Source organism: Symphalangus syndactylus, chromosome 20 (genome assembly GCF_028878055.3).
Source record: "Symphalangus syndactylus isolate Jambi chromosome 20, NHGRI_mSymSyn1-v2.1_pri, whole genome shotgun sequence".
NCBI lineage: Eukaryota > Metazoa > Chordata > Mammalia > Primates > Hylobatidae > Symphalangus > Symphalangus syndactylus.
Genome location: NC_072442.2, coordinates 35753078 through 35766402, shown reverse-complemented (window position 1 = coordinate 35766402; position 13325 = coordinate 35753078). Strand labels below are relative to the sequence as shown.

Here is a 13325-nt window from a genome sequence, read left to right as displayed (position 1 = left end):
CTCAAAAACAACAACAACAACAACAACAAAAAAAACCTTTTAAACATTTTTCTTTTTTTTTTTTTTTTGTAGAGACAAGGTCTCCCTATGTTGCCCGGGCTGGTCTTGAACTCCTGGGCTCAAGCGATCCTCCCATCTTGGCCTCCCAAAGTGCTGGGATGACAGCCACCACACCCAGTCTGTTTGGTTTGTTCATTTAGGTATTTGTCTCTGAGGGGCAAATGAAAATGCATCTAGCAGCCAGCAAGGCATTATGTTCTCAGAAGCTAGTTATTCACTCCCTTACTCACCCACCCATTTAATTGATCACTGAATCAGCACTTATTGAACAGTTTCTTAGTCCTGGGCAATGTCTAGCAGCTAAGTAGATACAAACATAGATGACATAATTTCTGTCCTCAGGTAGCAATGAGTGACAGCAGTAGTAGAGATATTTTAGTCTACTTAGAAGGCATGGTTCAATGTGAAGGCACTGAAGTCAGACATAGAAGAGTGCAGTGTTGGGTTCAAATTCCGGCTGTGTGACTTTGAACAAGTTACATAATCTCTTCAAAACTGTTTTCTCATCTCCATAATGGGGATAGTTACTAATTCAAAGCATCGGTATTCTTATCAAATTGATTCATAAATTCAATGCAATTTCATTCAAAATCGCAGTATATGCTTTAATGGAAATCAATAAGCAGCGGGAGTCTAAAATATGCATAGAAATGCAAATAGCCATGATAATCCTGAAGCAAAACAGAGCTGGAAGGATTATACTACTGCATATCATGCCTTATTGGAAGTTACAGTAACTAAGATAGTATGGTATTATGGACCAAAAATAGACGAATGCACAAATAGAATAGAGGGTCTAGAAGTGAACTGACACATATAGGCCACTTGATATTTCAGAGCAGTGTGGAAAAGATTTTTTTAGACAATGTCCTTTTATGTATGGCTTATTTCACTTAGCATACTGCCTTCAAGGTTTATCCAAGTTGTAGCATGTGTCAGAATTTCATTCTTTTTGTTTTTTTTTTTGAGATGGAGTCTCGCTCTGTCACCCAGGCTGGAGTACAGTGGCACAATCTCGGCTCACTGCAAGCTCTGCCTCTCGGGTTCACGCCATTCTCCTGCTTCAGCCTGCCCAGCAGCTGAAACTACAGGCATCCGCCACCACACCCAGATAAGTTTTTGTATTTTTAGTTTAGAAACGGGGTTTTACCATGTTAGCCAGGATGGTCTCGGTCTCCTGACCTTGTGATCCACCCGCCTTGGCCTCCCAAAGTGCTGGGATTATAGGCGTGAGTCACCATTCCTGGCGTTTAAGGCTGAATACTATTCAATTGTATGGATATACAACATTTTGTTTATACATTCATCTGTTGATGGACATTGGGTTGTTTTTACCTTATAGCTATTGTGAATATTGCTGCTATGAACTTTGGTGTACAAATATCTCTTCAAGTCCCTGCTTTCCATTCTTTTGGGTATATATCTAGAAGTGGAATTGCTGGATCATGTGGTAATTCCATGTTTAATTGTTTGAGGAACCGCCATACTATTTTCCACAGTGGCTGCACCGTCTTACATTCCTATCAGCAATGTACAGGTTTCCAATTCCTCCACATCTTTGCCAACACTTTTTATTGTCTTTTTTTTTTTTTTTTCAAATACTGGCCATCCTAATGAGTAAGATTCTGTTTTTCAAGTTTACTTTTTGCAATGGTAAAAAAAAAAAGTCTCACTTTGCCTCACTATGATTACTATACTATGAAATTTAACAATTAACATTTAATGGGTACTTGTCATCTGCTATGCACTGAATAGGGTTCCTTAATTTTTTATCTTATTTAATTTCCACAACATCATTTTTTGGCAACCTTTCTATTGAACTATAATATACATACAGAAAAGTGCACAAATCATAAATGTATAGATTGATGAATTTTCACAAAGTGAATATATCCATGTAATCAGCACCCAGATCAAAAGCTAAAAACATTACGAGTGCCCCAGAAATCTCACTGTGCCCTCTGTCAGTTCTTTTCAGCCCCCACTACCCACCTACTCCAAGAGAAAGCAAAGATAATAACTTTAAACCTGTAGAGTGTTTTTGCCTATTTTTGAATTTTATATAAACGGAACAGAATATAAAATCTTTGGTATGTTGCTTCTCTTACTATGTATATGTTTATGAGGTGTATTCATGTTGTTGCATATAATAGTTCATTTATTCTCATACTAAATAGTATTCCATTTTATGACAACAGCACAATTTATCCATTCTACTTTTGAGAGATATTTGGGTAGTTTCCTGGTTTTTTTTTTTTTTTTTTTTTGAGACAGAGTTTTGCTCTTGTTGCCCAGGCTGGAGTGCAATGGCATCATCTTGGCTCACTGAAACCTCTGCCTCCTGCAAGTGATTCTCCTGCCTCAGCCTCCTGCATAGCTGGGATTACAGGCACGTGCCACCACACCCAGCCAATTTTGTATTTTCAGTAGAGACGGGGTTTCTCCATGTTGGTCAGGCTGGTCTCGAGCTCCCAACCTCAGGTGATCCACCCGTCTTGGCCTCCCAAAGTGCTGGGATTACAGGTGTGAGCCACCATGCCCAGCCTCCTGTTTTAGGCTATTACTAATAGTTCTGCTGTGAGCATTCTTTTGGTAAATACCTTTTGATGAAAATACGTGAACAATTCTATAGGGAATTTTTCCAGGAGTGGAATTGCCAAGTCACAGTGCATGGATATGTTTAGCTTTAAAGATGATTTCCAAAGGAAATTGATAAGTATACATATCCAGCACTGAATATGAGTCCTAGAACCTCCAAACACTGGCTGGCATTTGATATCATTTGTCTTTTTCATTTTAGCTACTCCGGTGAATGTACAGTGATATTATGTTATGCTTTTAAATTGCATTTCTTTGAGGAGTAGTGAAGTTGAGCACTATGTTCATATCTTTATCAGCCACTTGGATATCTTCTTTTGTGTAGTATTTGTTCAAATATTTTGCTCATTTTTCTGTTGGTATGTCTTCATTGTATGCCTTCTTACTAATGATCAACATTCTTTATGTATTCTAAAAATGGGTTCTTTGCACATTGTGTATTGCAAATATCTTTTCTCATTTGTCTTTTTATTCACTTCATGATGTCTTTTGATGAACAGAAGCTTTAAATTTTAATCTAGTCCAATTTAAGTTTTGGTTAAAGCTTTTTATGTCCTGCTTAAGAATCTGCCATCCTACAAAGATCATAAAGATATTTTATGTCTTATTCTAGAATATTTATTAGTTTTTCTTTTACATTTAGATCTATATGGCATCTAAATTATTTTTTATGTATGGTGTGAGGTAGGCATATGGGATTCATTTTTTTCCCACATGCATGGCCATGAAAATGAATAAAATTGTGAATTTGGCACAGTTCAAATAATACTAACTCCTTTTTGAAATATTCTGCAGAACCTCAATTAGTTTTTTTTTTGAGATGTGGGTCTTAATATGTTGCCCAGGCTGGTTTCAAACTCCTGGGCTCAAGCAATCCTCCCACCTCAGCCTCCTGAGGGTCTGGGATTACATGCTACTGTGCCTGGCCCAATTAGATTTAATGAATGAATTAATTATTTTAAATTAACTCAGTATTTTTACACATCTAGTGTTTGCCAGTTTAGCTAGGTTGGCAAAGAAAGTCCTCTGAGAGCCAACATTTGAGCTCAGACCTGATTGATGAAATGAAGCCAGCCACAAGGGGATTGGGGAAGAACATTTCAGGAAGAGGCAAGAGGTAGGTAAGTAAAGTTTGATATGTTCAAGGAACAACAAGAAGGCCAGCACCGCTGAAGTGTAATGCCCAAGATGATGTGAAATACAAGATAATTCTTATGAATGGGAGAGCAAAGGAAAGAGAACCAGACTGGGATCACCAGAAGATAATGGAGGAATGCTTTCAAAGTTCTGAGGGAAAATGTTTTTTGCAACCTAGAATTCTTTTTAAAAAAATTTCAATAGTTTCTCGGTTACAGGTGTTTTTGGTTACATAGATAAGTTCTTTAGTGGTAATTTCTGAAATTTTAGTACACCCATCACTCAAGCAGTATATGCTGTACCCTATATATAGTCTTTTATCCCTCACCCTCCTCACACTCTTTTCCCCTTGAGTCCCCAGTGTTCATTATGTCATTCTTATGCCTTTGCATCCTCATAGCTTAGCTCCTACTTATAAATGAAAACATGTGATATTTGGTTTTCCATTCTTGAGTTACTTCACTTAGAATATGGCCTCCAGCTCCATCCAAGTTGCTGCAAAAGACATTATTTCATTCCTTTTTAGGGCTGAGTAGTATTCCAATATGCATATATACACCATATTTTCTTTATCCACTTGTTAGTTGATGGGCACTTAGGTTGGTTTCATATCTTTGCAATTGTGAATTCTGCCACTATAAACATACACATGCATGTATCGCTTTTATATAGTGACTTCTTTTCCTTTGGGTGGACACCCAGTAGTAGGATTTCTGGGTCAAATGGTAGTTCTACTTTTAGTTCTTTAAGGAATCTCGACACTGTTTTCCATAGTGGTTTTACTAGTTTACATTCCCATGAGCAGTGTGGAAGTGTTCCCTTTTCACCACATCCATGCCAACATCTATTATTTTTTTACTTTTTAATTATAACTATTCTTGCAGGAGTAAGATGGTATCTCATTGTGGCTTAAGTTTGCATTTCCCTGATACTTAGCAATGTTGAGTGCTTTTTCATGTTTGTGTGTCTTCTTCTGAGAATTGTCTATTCGTGTCCTTTGCCCACTTTTTGATGGGATTATTTATCTTTTTCTTGCTGATTTGTTTGAGTTCCTTGTAGATTTTGGATATTAGTCCTTTGTTGGATACATAGTTTATGAATATTTCTCCCACTCTGTGGGTTGTCTGTTTACTCTGCTGATTATCTCTTTTGCTGTGCAAAAGACTTTTAGTTTAATTAGGACCCATTTATTTATTTTTGACTGGGTATACGATTTAATTAGGTCCCATTTATTTATTTTTGTTTTTGTTGCATTTGCTTTTGGGGTCTTAGTTATGAATTCTTTGCCTAAGCCAGTGTCTAGAAGAGTTTTTCTGATGTTATCTTTTATAACTTTTTATGGTTTCAGGTCTTAGATTTAAGTCTTTGATCCATATTGAGTTGATTTTTGCATAAAGTAATACATGAGGATCCAATTTCATTCTTCTACATGTGGCTTGCCAGTTTTCCCAGCACCATTTATTGAATAGGGTTTCCTTTTCCCAATTTATATTTTGTATGCTTTGTTGAAGATCAGTTGGCTGTATTTGATTTGATTTATGAGTTCTGTCCATTGGTCTACATGCCTATTTTAATACCAATGCCATGCTGTTTTGATGACTATAACCTTGTAATATAATTTGAAGTCAGGTAATGTGATGCCTCCAGATTTGTTCTTCTTGCTTAGTATTGCTTTGGCTATGTGGGCTCTTTTTTGGTTCAAATGAATTTTAGGATTTTTTTTTCTAGTTCTCTGAAGAACAATATGGTATTTTGAGGGGAACTGCACAAATCTGTAGATTGCTTTTGGCAGTATGGTCATTTTTGCGATATTGATTCTACCTATCCATGAGTATGGGATGTGTTTTTATTTGTGTCATCAATGATTTCTTTCAGCAGTGTTTCATAGTTTTCCTTGTAGAACTCTCACTTCATTGGTTAAGTATATTTCTTTTTCTTTACTTTTTTTTGCAGCTTCAATCTAGAATTCTATACCCAGTCAAATTATCTATCAAGAATGAGGGCAGAATAAAGGCAGTTCAGATGTACAAGAACCCAGAAATTTTACCTGTAAAGCAGATTTCCTTAGTATTTTTACATGAGAGTCTACTCCAGCAAGGTGTGGACCGGAAGAGGAAGATAAAGCCGATGTAGGAAGACAACAGAGTGAAGGGCGACAAAGAAAGCCGTGCGTCTTCTCTAGAGAACAATTGGCTCAGACTGGAGCAGGTATGGAAGATATTTTTGAGTATTTTTAGCTTCTTCTTGTGCCCCTCCAATCCATTTTCCCTAATATTGCTCAAGCAAACTTGGTAAAGTTTTAGATTACCTTGCCCTCTCAGTTGAAAATCCTTCAATGTATCCCGTTAGTTTCAGAATAAAATCCAACTTTCAAGTAGTATAAAAGGCCATTTGTTATTGACCCCTGCCTGCCTCTTCTGTCTCACTTCTTGCTACTCTTCTTGGCCACTTCTGCCCTCTGCTCCAATCACTGATGATTTACAGATTTCTTAAAGCTACTTACTGCATCAGAAACGTTGCATTTGCTATTTTCTCTCTTCAAGGAAACAATTCTTCCCCTCTTTTCCCTGGAAGATCCTTCGCTATTTTTCAAAACTCATTATTTCAGGAAATCTGCTTGTGCTGGCCTTGTGCTCACTTCCACCCACCACTGGTTTAAGTTCCCTTGGTTGGTACCTCTGTGGCTTTCCTATATGATTCACCTCTAATACCACTCTGTCTCTACTTAATTATTGATTTATTTATCTGCTCTCCTCACTTAATGATAATCTCCTCGAGAAAAGGGACCACTTTTTTTTTTTTGATGGAGTCTCGCTCTGTCACCAGGCTGGAGTGCAGTGGCGCAATCTCAGCTCACTGCAACCTCCGCCTCCCAGGTTCAAGCGATTCCCCTGCCTCAGCCTCCCAAATAGCTGGGACTACAGGTGAGCGCCACCATGCCCAGCTAATTTTTTGTATTTTAGTTGAGATGGGGTTTCACCATGTTGGCCAGGATGGTCTCGATCTCCTGACCTCATGATCCACCTGTCTCGGCCTCCCAAAGTGCTGGGATTACAGGCATGAGCCACCATGCCTGGCCCAGGAACTGCGTTTTGATTGTTGTTGAAGTTTCTATAACGGGTAGGTACTCCAGCTTCTCTGCAGCCAGACTGCCTGGGTTAAAATCTCAGCTGCATCACTTGCTATGTTATCTTGGGAACTCTCTGAGTCTTGGTTTTCTCACTTGCAAAACGATGCGATATTTTCATCTGCAGCACCTGGCACACACAAGATGCTCAACAGTGTGTGAGGAATGAATCCGTGCAGACAGGCAGAGTTCCTGGGGATGGGAACCTCTCAGCAGGGGAGTTAGGATGACTCACTTCAATCAATCTTGATTCCTACCCTCCCTTCCCAAGTATGAATGCTCAGCTTCCTCCAGAACCGTTATGCTTTGAGGATTGTGAGCAAAATCTGAAAAATGTGAGGTCTTTTCCTTTGCATGTTTATCCATGTGTTAACCTAAGGAATTCAGGATATCTAACAGAGCAAAAATGTCTAAATCATGTCACTGCCTGACAATTCTTATGTGGCTGTCTAAACAGGATGTTACTTTAGGACCTAAATTTTCCTAGGTGTGAGTATGTTAGTTAAGGATTACCGAGAGGAAGCGAAGAGATCATGTACCCATTCTGCAGATGAAAAACCTCATGATCTTCTTTAAACTCCCCTGGGCCTAGCGACTTACACAACTTGTCAGGAATCTACCAAGAGGAGGTCCCCGGCCCCCAAATGTCCCCTCTTCACCAGCAAAATGAATATTCTTTTTTTCTTTTTTCTTTGAGATGGAGTCTTGCTCTGTCACCCAGGCTGGAGTGCAGTGGTGCGATCTCGGCTCACTGCAACCTCTGCCTTTGGGCTCAAGTGATTCTCCTGCCTCAGCCTTCCCAAGTAGCTGGGACTACAGGCGCCATGCCACCATGCCTGGCTAATTTTTTGTATTTTTATTAGAGACGGGGTTTCGCCATGTTGGCCAGGCTGGTTTTGAACTCCTGACCTCAAGTGATCTGTCCACTTCGGCCTCCCAAAGTGCTGGGATTACAGGCGTGAGCCACCGTGCCCAGCAGAATATTCTCTTTTTAGTCTTATGGGGGAGGCAGCATTCCTGTGGGGCTGCTCTACTTGGAATGGGTTTCTAGAAGCAAGAAAGTCGATTCTTCTCAATGTGTTCACAAGTTTCGGAGCATAGTCAAGAATGAATTGTATCATCTATGTTTTCTCCCATGTAACCTATTCCTGCAAGTGATCATTTTCCAGGAGAAAGAAATAGTGGAGTTGAGACTGAGCTAGCTGACCATCAGGCCTTCCTCACCCTCTCAACAGAGAGAGTAATCAGATATCAGAGTAGGCTCTAACTGTGAAGCTTTGATGCTTAATGCTTCCAATCTGAGCTTCTCCAATTCTCTTTTTCTTTTTTCATCTCCCTATCCTATACTCAGGGACCCCTTTGTCACACAGGTAGATCTGTGGACCACAGCTTGGATCACAAAGTGGGGACAATCAATTTTCTAGAAAGCATATTGAGTGCAACATTGATTCAGAGTGCAATGCCCTGAATTCAAGGTTGCCTTTCAGCTTTTCTCTATTCAAGATGCTGTAAAGATGGTCCCTTCTTGTAGAGGGCTTATGGTCCAGCAGGTCAAGCCAATGCATGTCAAGGAAGAGCTCCAAATGCAGGTTAAGTAGCTTTTCTTCTCCACGAGTTATTAAACTTGAGGCTGGCCAAGGGCTGCCAGCTATGGGCAGGAGGTGCAATACCCACATTTACATATATGCCGCTAAGTTTTGATCAACATATAAAAATTAGTTTTCTTACAAATGATTACTCTCTTCCCTGTCAAAATGAACACTGAGGTTCTATGCCTCAAAATAGTTTAGGTCCAACTTACTTTAAGATCTAGATGGCATAGGGCAAGGTTCCATCAAGCCATTGCCAAGGAAAGCAAGGGGGTTTGCTGGAGCATTCAAGAACTTTGCCTTGATTACACAAAGAGATGTGTTCAGGGCAGGAACACAATGACTTGGGGCAAACCAGGGAGTAGCGGGTTCCTTGCTAAGGCTTTTGGACCCTGAAGACATTGTCATGCTGTAGTTGTGATTGTGTTGTCATAATTGCTGGCTTGTTTCCTGTGGCTTTGAGTCTTTTGATCCCTCCAAGCATGCCAGCAAAAATTCTAGTGTTTGAAAAAGCTGAGAGCTATCGTGTTATCTACTTATTTCCTGAAGTCCCCCCGAGTAGAGTTGCCAGGTAGAATTTAGGACATCCAGTTAAATTAGAATTTCAGAAAAACAACGAGTAGGGTTTATTTTTTTTATTTTTTTTTTTAGCATAAGTATGTCCCATGCGATATTTTAGCTAAAATTCAAATTTAACTTTAAGCCTTTTTTTTTTTTTGAGACGGAGTCTCGCTCTGTCACCCAGGCTGGAGTGCAGTGGTACAATCTCAGCTCACTGCAACCTCCACCTCCTGGGTTCAAACAATTCTCCTGCCTCAGCCTCCCAAGCAGATGGGACTACAGGCTCCCACAACCACGCCCAGCTAATTTTTGTATTTTTAGTAGAGACGGGGTTTTACGATATTGGCCATGCTGGTCACGAACTCCTGACCTCGTGATCCACCCACCTGGGCCTCCCAAAGTGCTGAGATTACAGGCATGAGCCACTGCACCTGGCCCCTGGAAGTCTTTTATTTTGATTCGGTCAATCTGGCAGCCCTACCTCTGATTCCCTTCCAGTTACTGCAAAGTGACAAATGGAGCTCCACTCCTGGGCTAATGTTTTGTAATGTGCACCATCTAGTGGTGACATGAACAGGAGGAAACTTCAGAAACAACCTGAAACCATGATGGGATAAAGCTGAAAAGAAAAAACTATAATTTAAAAAATTATTTAAAAATTTTTTTCAGCCGGGCGCAGTGGCTCACTCCTGTAATCCCAGCACTTTGGGAGGCCGAGGTGGGCGGATCATGAGGTCAGGAGATCGAGACCATCCTGGCTAACACGGTGAAACCCTGTCTCTACTAAAAATACAAAAAAAAGTTAGCTGGGCATGGTGGCGGGCACCTGTAGTCCCAGCTACTTGGGAGGCTGAGGCAGGAGAATGGCGTGAACCTGGGAGGCGGAGCTTGCAGTGAGCCGAGATTGTGCCACTGCACTGCAGCCTGGGTGACAGAGCAAGAAAAAAAATTCGAATTTTCTTCTTTGGATGTGGTGTTTGTGATAGACCAATAGCTTAGATTGTCCAGTGAATATTTGAAATCCCTTAAGTCATCAAGTGTTTAAACAGCCACATCCACCTGGCTGAGGCCTTGAGCTCCTCTATTAACACGTAAATGCTAATGCACAGTGTTGGCCTTGATCTACTGTGGTTCCTAGTTTTCCAAGTGATTATTTTACAATAAGCGCATGGTGTCCAGCAGTATCTATCAAGTACAATAAGTGTCGGGTTGGTGCAATTCTATTAAACCCAACTGGGCCTGGAGGAAGACACAAGAAGCAAGTATTTCCTGTTTATTATTTTACTGGGGTCGGGTGGATGGTTAAGAGCTCAAGGAATTGTCACCCCCTAATGGATCTCCCTCTGGCTGCACACTGGAACTACCTGGGGTGTTTGTAAGACATACAGATACCTGGACCTTACCCCCAGAGATGTGGATATCATTGGTTTGTAGTGGGAATCAGGCTTGTTTTTTTTTTGTTGTTCAAGTTTTTCAGAAAACTTTTTTTTTTTTTTAATTTGAGATGAAGTCTCACTCTTGTCGCCCAGTCTGGAGTGCAATGGCGCAATCCCAACTCACTGCAAGCTCTGCCTCCTAATTCAAACAATTCTCCTGCCTCAGCCTAAGTAGCTGGGATTACAGATGCACACCACTACACCCTGCTAATTTTTGTATTTTTAGTAGAGATGGGGTTTCACCATGTTGGCCAGGCTGGTCTCGAATTCCTAACCTCAGGTGATCCACCCGCCTTGGCCTCCCAAAGTGCTGGGATTACAGAAGTGAGCCACCACGCCCGGCCCAGAAAACTTTTAAATGAAGCCAGGGTTAAAATGCCTATTAGCAGAAATGGACCAGACTGAAAAAAGGTGTGATCTTTGAACAAGTGACTTAATTCCTCTGAGTCTCAGTTTTCTCATCGGTAAATAGGGAGAATTTAACCAACCTGCTAGGATCCTTAGGGAAAGTAAATGTAACACATGCAAAGCTTTTAGCCTGTAACTAGCACTGAGTAAATGTTCTTCTTCTAGACAGGAGGCTAAAGGGGTAGATTCCTACCACTCTGGAGGAGAGAATCCAGATCTGGGATGAGCGCTACAATCTGGTCATATGGGCCAAATGTTATAGCAAAGAGAAGGGGTATGTAAATTCTGCTAACTACCCAGGCCTAGGTGTGAATGGGGCTTCATGGTCTTGACAAGGAAGGCAGGGCCTTGGTGAACTATAATCATCTATTGTAATAGTAAAGTTCTTCTGCCTATAAAAGTGGAAAATACAGACAGCATGGAGCAACATAAAAAAGAAAATACAGGCCGGGCGCAGTGGCTTATGTCTGTAATCCCAGCACTCTGGGAGGCCAAGTTGGTTGGATCATGAAGTCAAGGATGAAGACTATCCTGACCAACATGGTGAAACTCTGTCTCTACTAAAAACTACAAAAAATTAGCTTGGCATGGTGGCGCATGCCTGTAATCCCAGCTATTCAGGAGGCTAAGGCAGGAGAATCACTTGAACCTGGGAGGTGGAGGTTGTAGTGAGCCGAGATCATGCCACTGCACTCCAGCCTGGCGACAGAGTGAGACTCTGTCTCAAAGAAAAAAAAAACAAAATATAAGCCAACTTAGCTCCAGAGAGAGCCACTATGAATATTTGATAGTATTTATTTCCAGTACTTTTCTCTCTGTAGTTTCTGCTTCCCCAAATTGGCATATTTTATACTTAATTTTGTAAACTGATTCTCCTCCCTAGTTTATCATTATATCAAGATCATTTTCCAATGTCATTAAGTATCTTTTGAAACACAGTTTTCGGAGGCTGCATAATATTGTGTTGTGTCAGTGGTTCTCAAGCTTGAGTGTGCATCAGATCCACCTGGTGAGCTCCTTCAAACACAGATTTCTGGGTCTACCTCCAACATTGTTGACTCAGCAGGTCTGGGGTGGGGCTCTGAGATTTGGCATCTCTGACATGTTCCCAGGTGCTGTTGCTGGTGTTGGTCCGGGGATCACTTTGAGAACCTCTTGTTTATAATCTGCTTCCTTGTCTGCCACCCACTCCAAATGCAGGGGGTGAGGGCAGGGACCATGACTTAAACACCCCTGAATTGAAGGCCCTGTGGCTAAAGTAGAGCCTGTCACATAGTGCCCTTCTGAGTCCGGGGTCCTGAAGCCAGCCTGCTGAGGAAGAGGAATGACATCTACCCTCTGTGACCCTGAGGCTGACTGGGGCCCTATGAATGGAAGTAGCAGGGAAACTGAGTTTGGTTCTGCTGTTTCTAGCAGTCAGTAACAGAACCTATGAATGCCATGTTCAGTGATGTATTTTCTGTTACCAGAGATATTTCAGCACAGGTGGTGATGGCTCAGGAATTTTGCAGTATTTGAGGGTGGGTAAGAAACTCTACTGTCCACTTCAACCTTAAATGTCTGTCAGTCTGAGTTCATCAAAGCAAAAGAATGGTGAATCATTTCTGGAGACTTCATGGGAATGGGGATTGGACCCTCAAGGGTGGGCAGGATTTAGAAGGCAGACAAGGAAAAGACAACCTCCAAATAGTGTTTGGTCACTGGTGGTGGTGGGGTGGGGTGGGGTGGGGGGCGGGGTCGTGGGGAAGCATGTGCTAATTGATGAGTTAGGTAAATCAAACTTGGTAAACCTGGTTCCTAGAACTCCTATGTGTAATGCATCGCCCTTGATTTTCCAGAGAAATTCAAAAGTTAGTAGCCAGCCAAGATCAGTGCTATTTGGTGCAGAGCAGTTGCTATTGCTACCACTTATTCTCCCTCCCCCTCATTCCCCCTTTTCCTCCTTCTTCTGTTTAAACCATGTGAGTTTCTACTTCTATCAGGTGTTAAAGTAGTGCATTCCTGCAAAGCTGACATTTTAATAAGAAATAAAGATTGAAATCAGATTTCACTTGAAGCTTGAGATGTTTTAGGGCCAAAATCTCCTTCTCAGCCTATCCACTGAGGCTGATTGATGCTGTGTTGTATTTTGTTTTGTTTTATAGACAAGGCTGAAAGGCAGGGGAGTGGGTGTCTAAAATCCGGTGTCTGTTGTTCTGTGATTTTATCACAACATACTCATTACAAAACAGCATAGAAACTCTATTTGCAATTTAGTCCAGGATAAAAATCCAGGGCTCAATTTGTTCTTTGAATAGGTTTTAGAATACACTGGAGGATTAGAGACAGTTTTTTGATGAAAAATTTATTTTCAAATACTTTCCAAATTTACAAGGTATAATTATAATAGTAATAGCAACAATGAAAAAC

At 40.9% G+C, this 13325-nt stretch overlaps 1 protein-coding gene across 2 annotated transcripts in view; it reads left to right on the top strand.

The window, feature by feature from the left end:
- LOC129469449 (protein unc-45 homolog B-like) overlaps window positions 1–13325 on the top strand; it is a 164451-nt gene that overhangs the window by 139077 nt on the left and 12049 nt on the right. The window contains exon 9 of one of the 2 annotated variants that reach the window (XR_010118099.1): window positions 5749–6003. The exons of the other annotated variant lie outside the window; for it this stretch is intronic. The gene's annotated coding sequence lies outside the window, so the exon portion shown is untranslated. The remainder of the gene's footprint in view (window positions 1–5748; window positions 6004–13325) is intronic. 2 annotated transcript variants of the gene reach the window in all.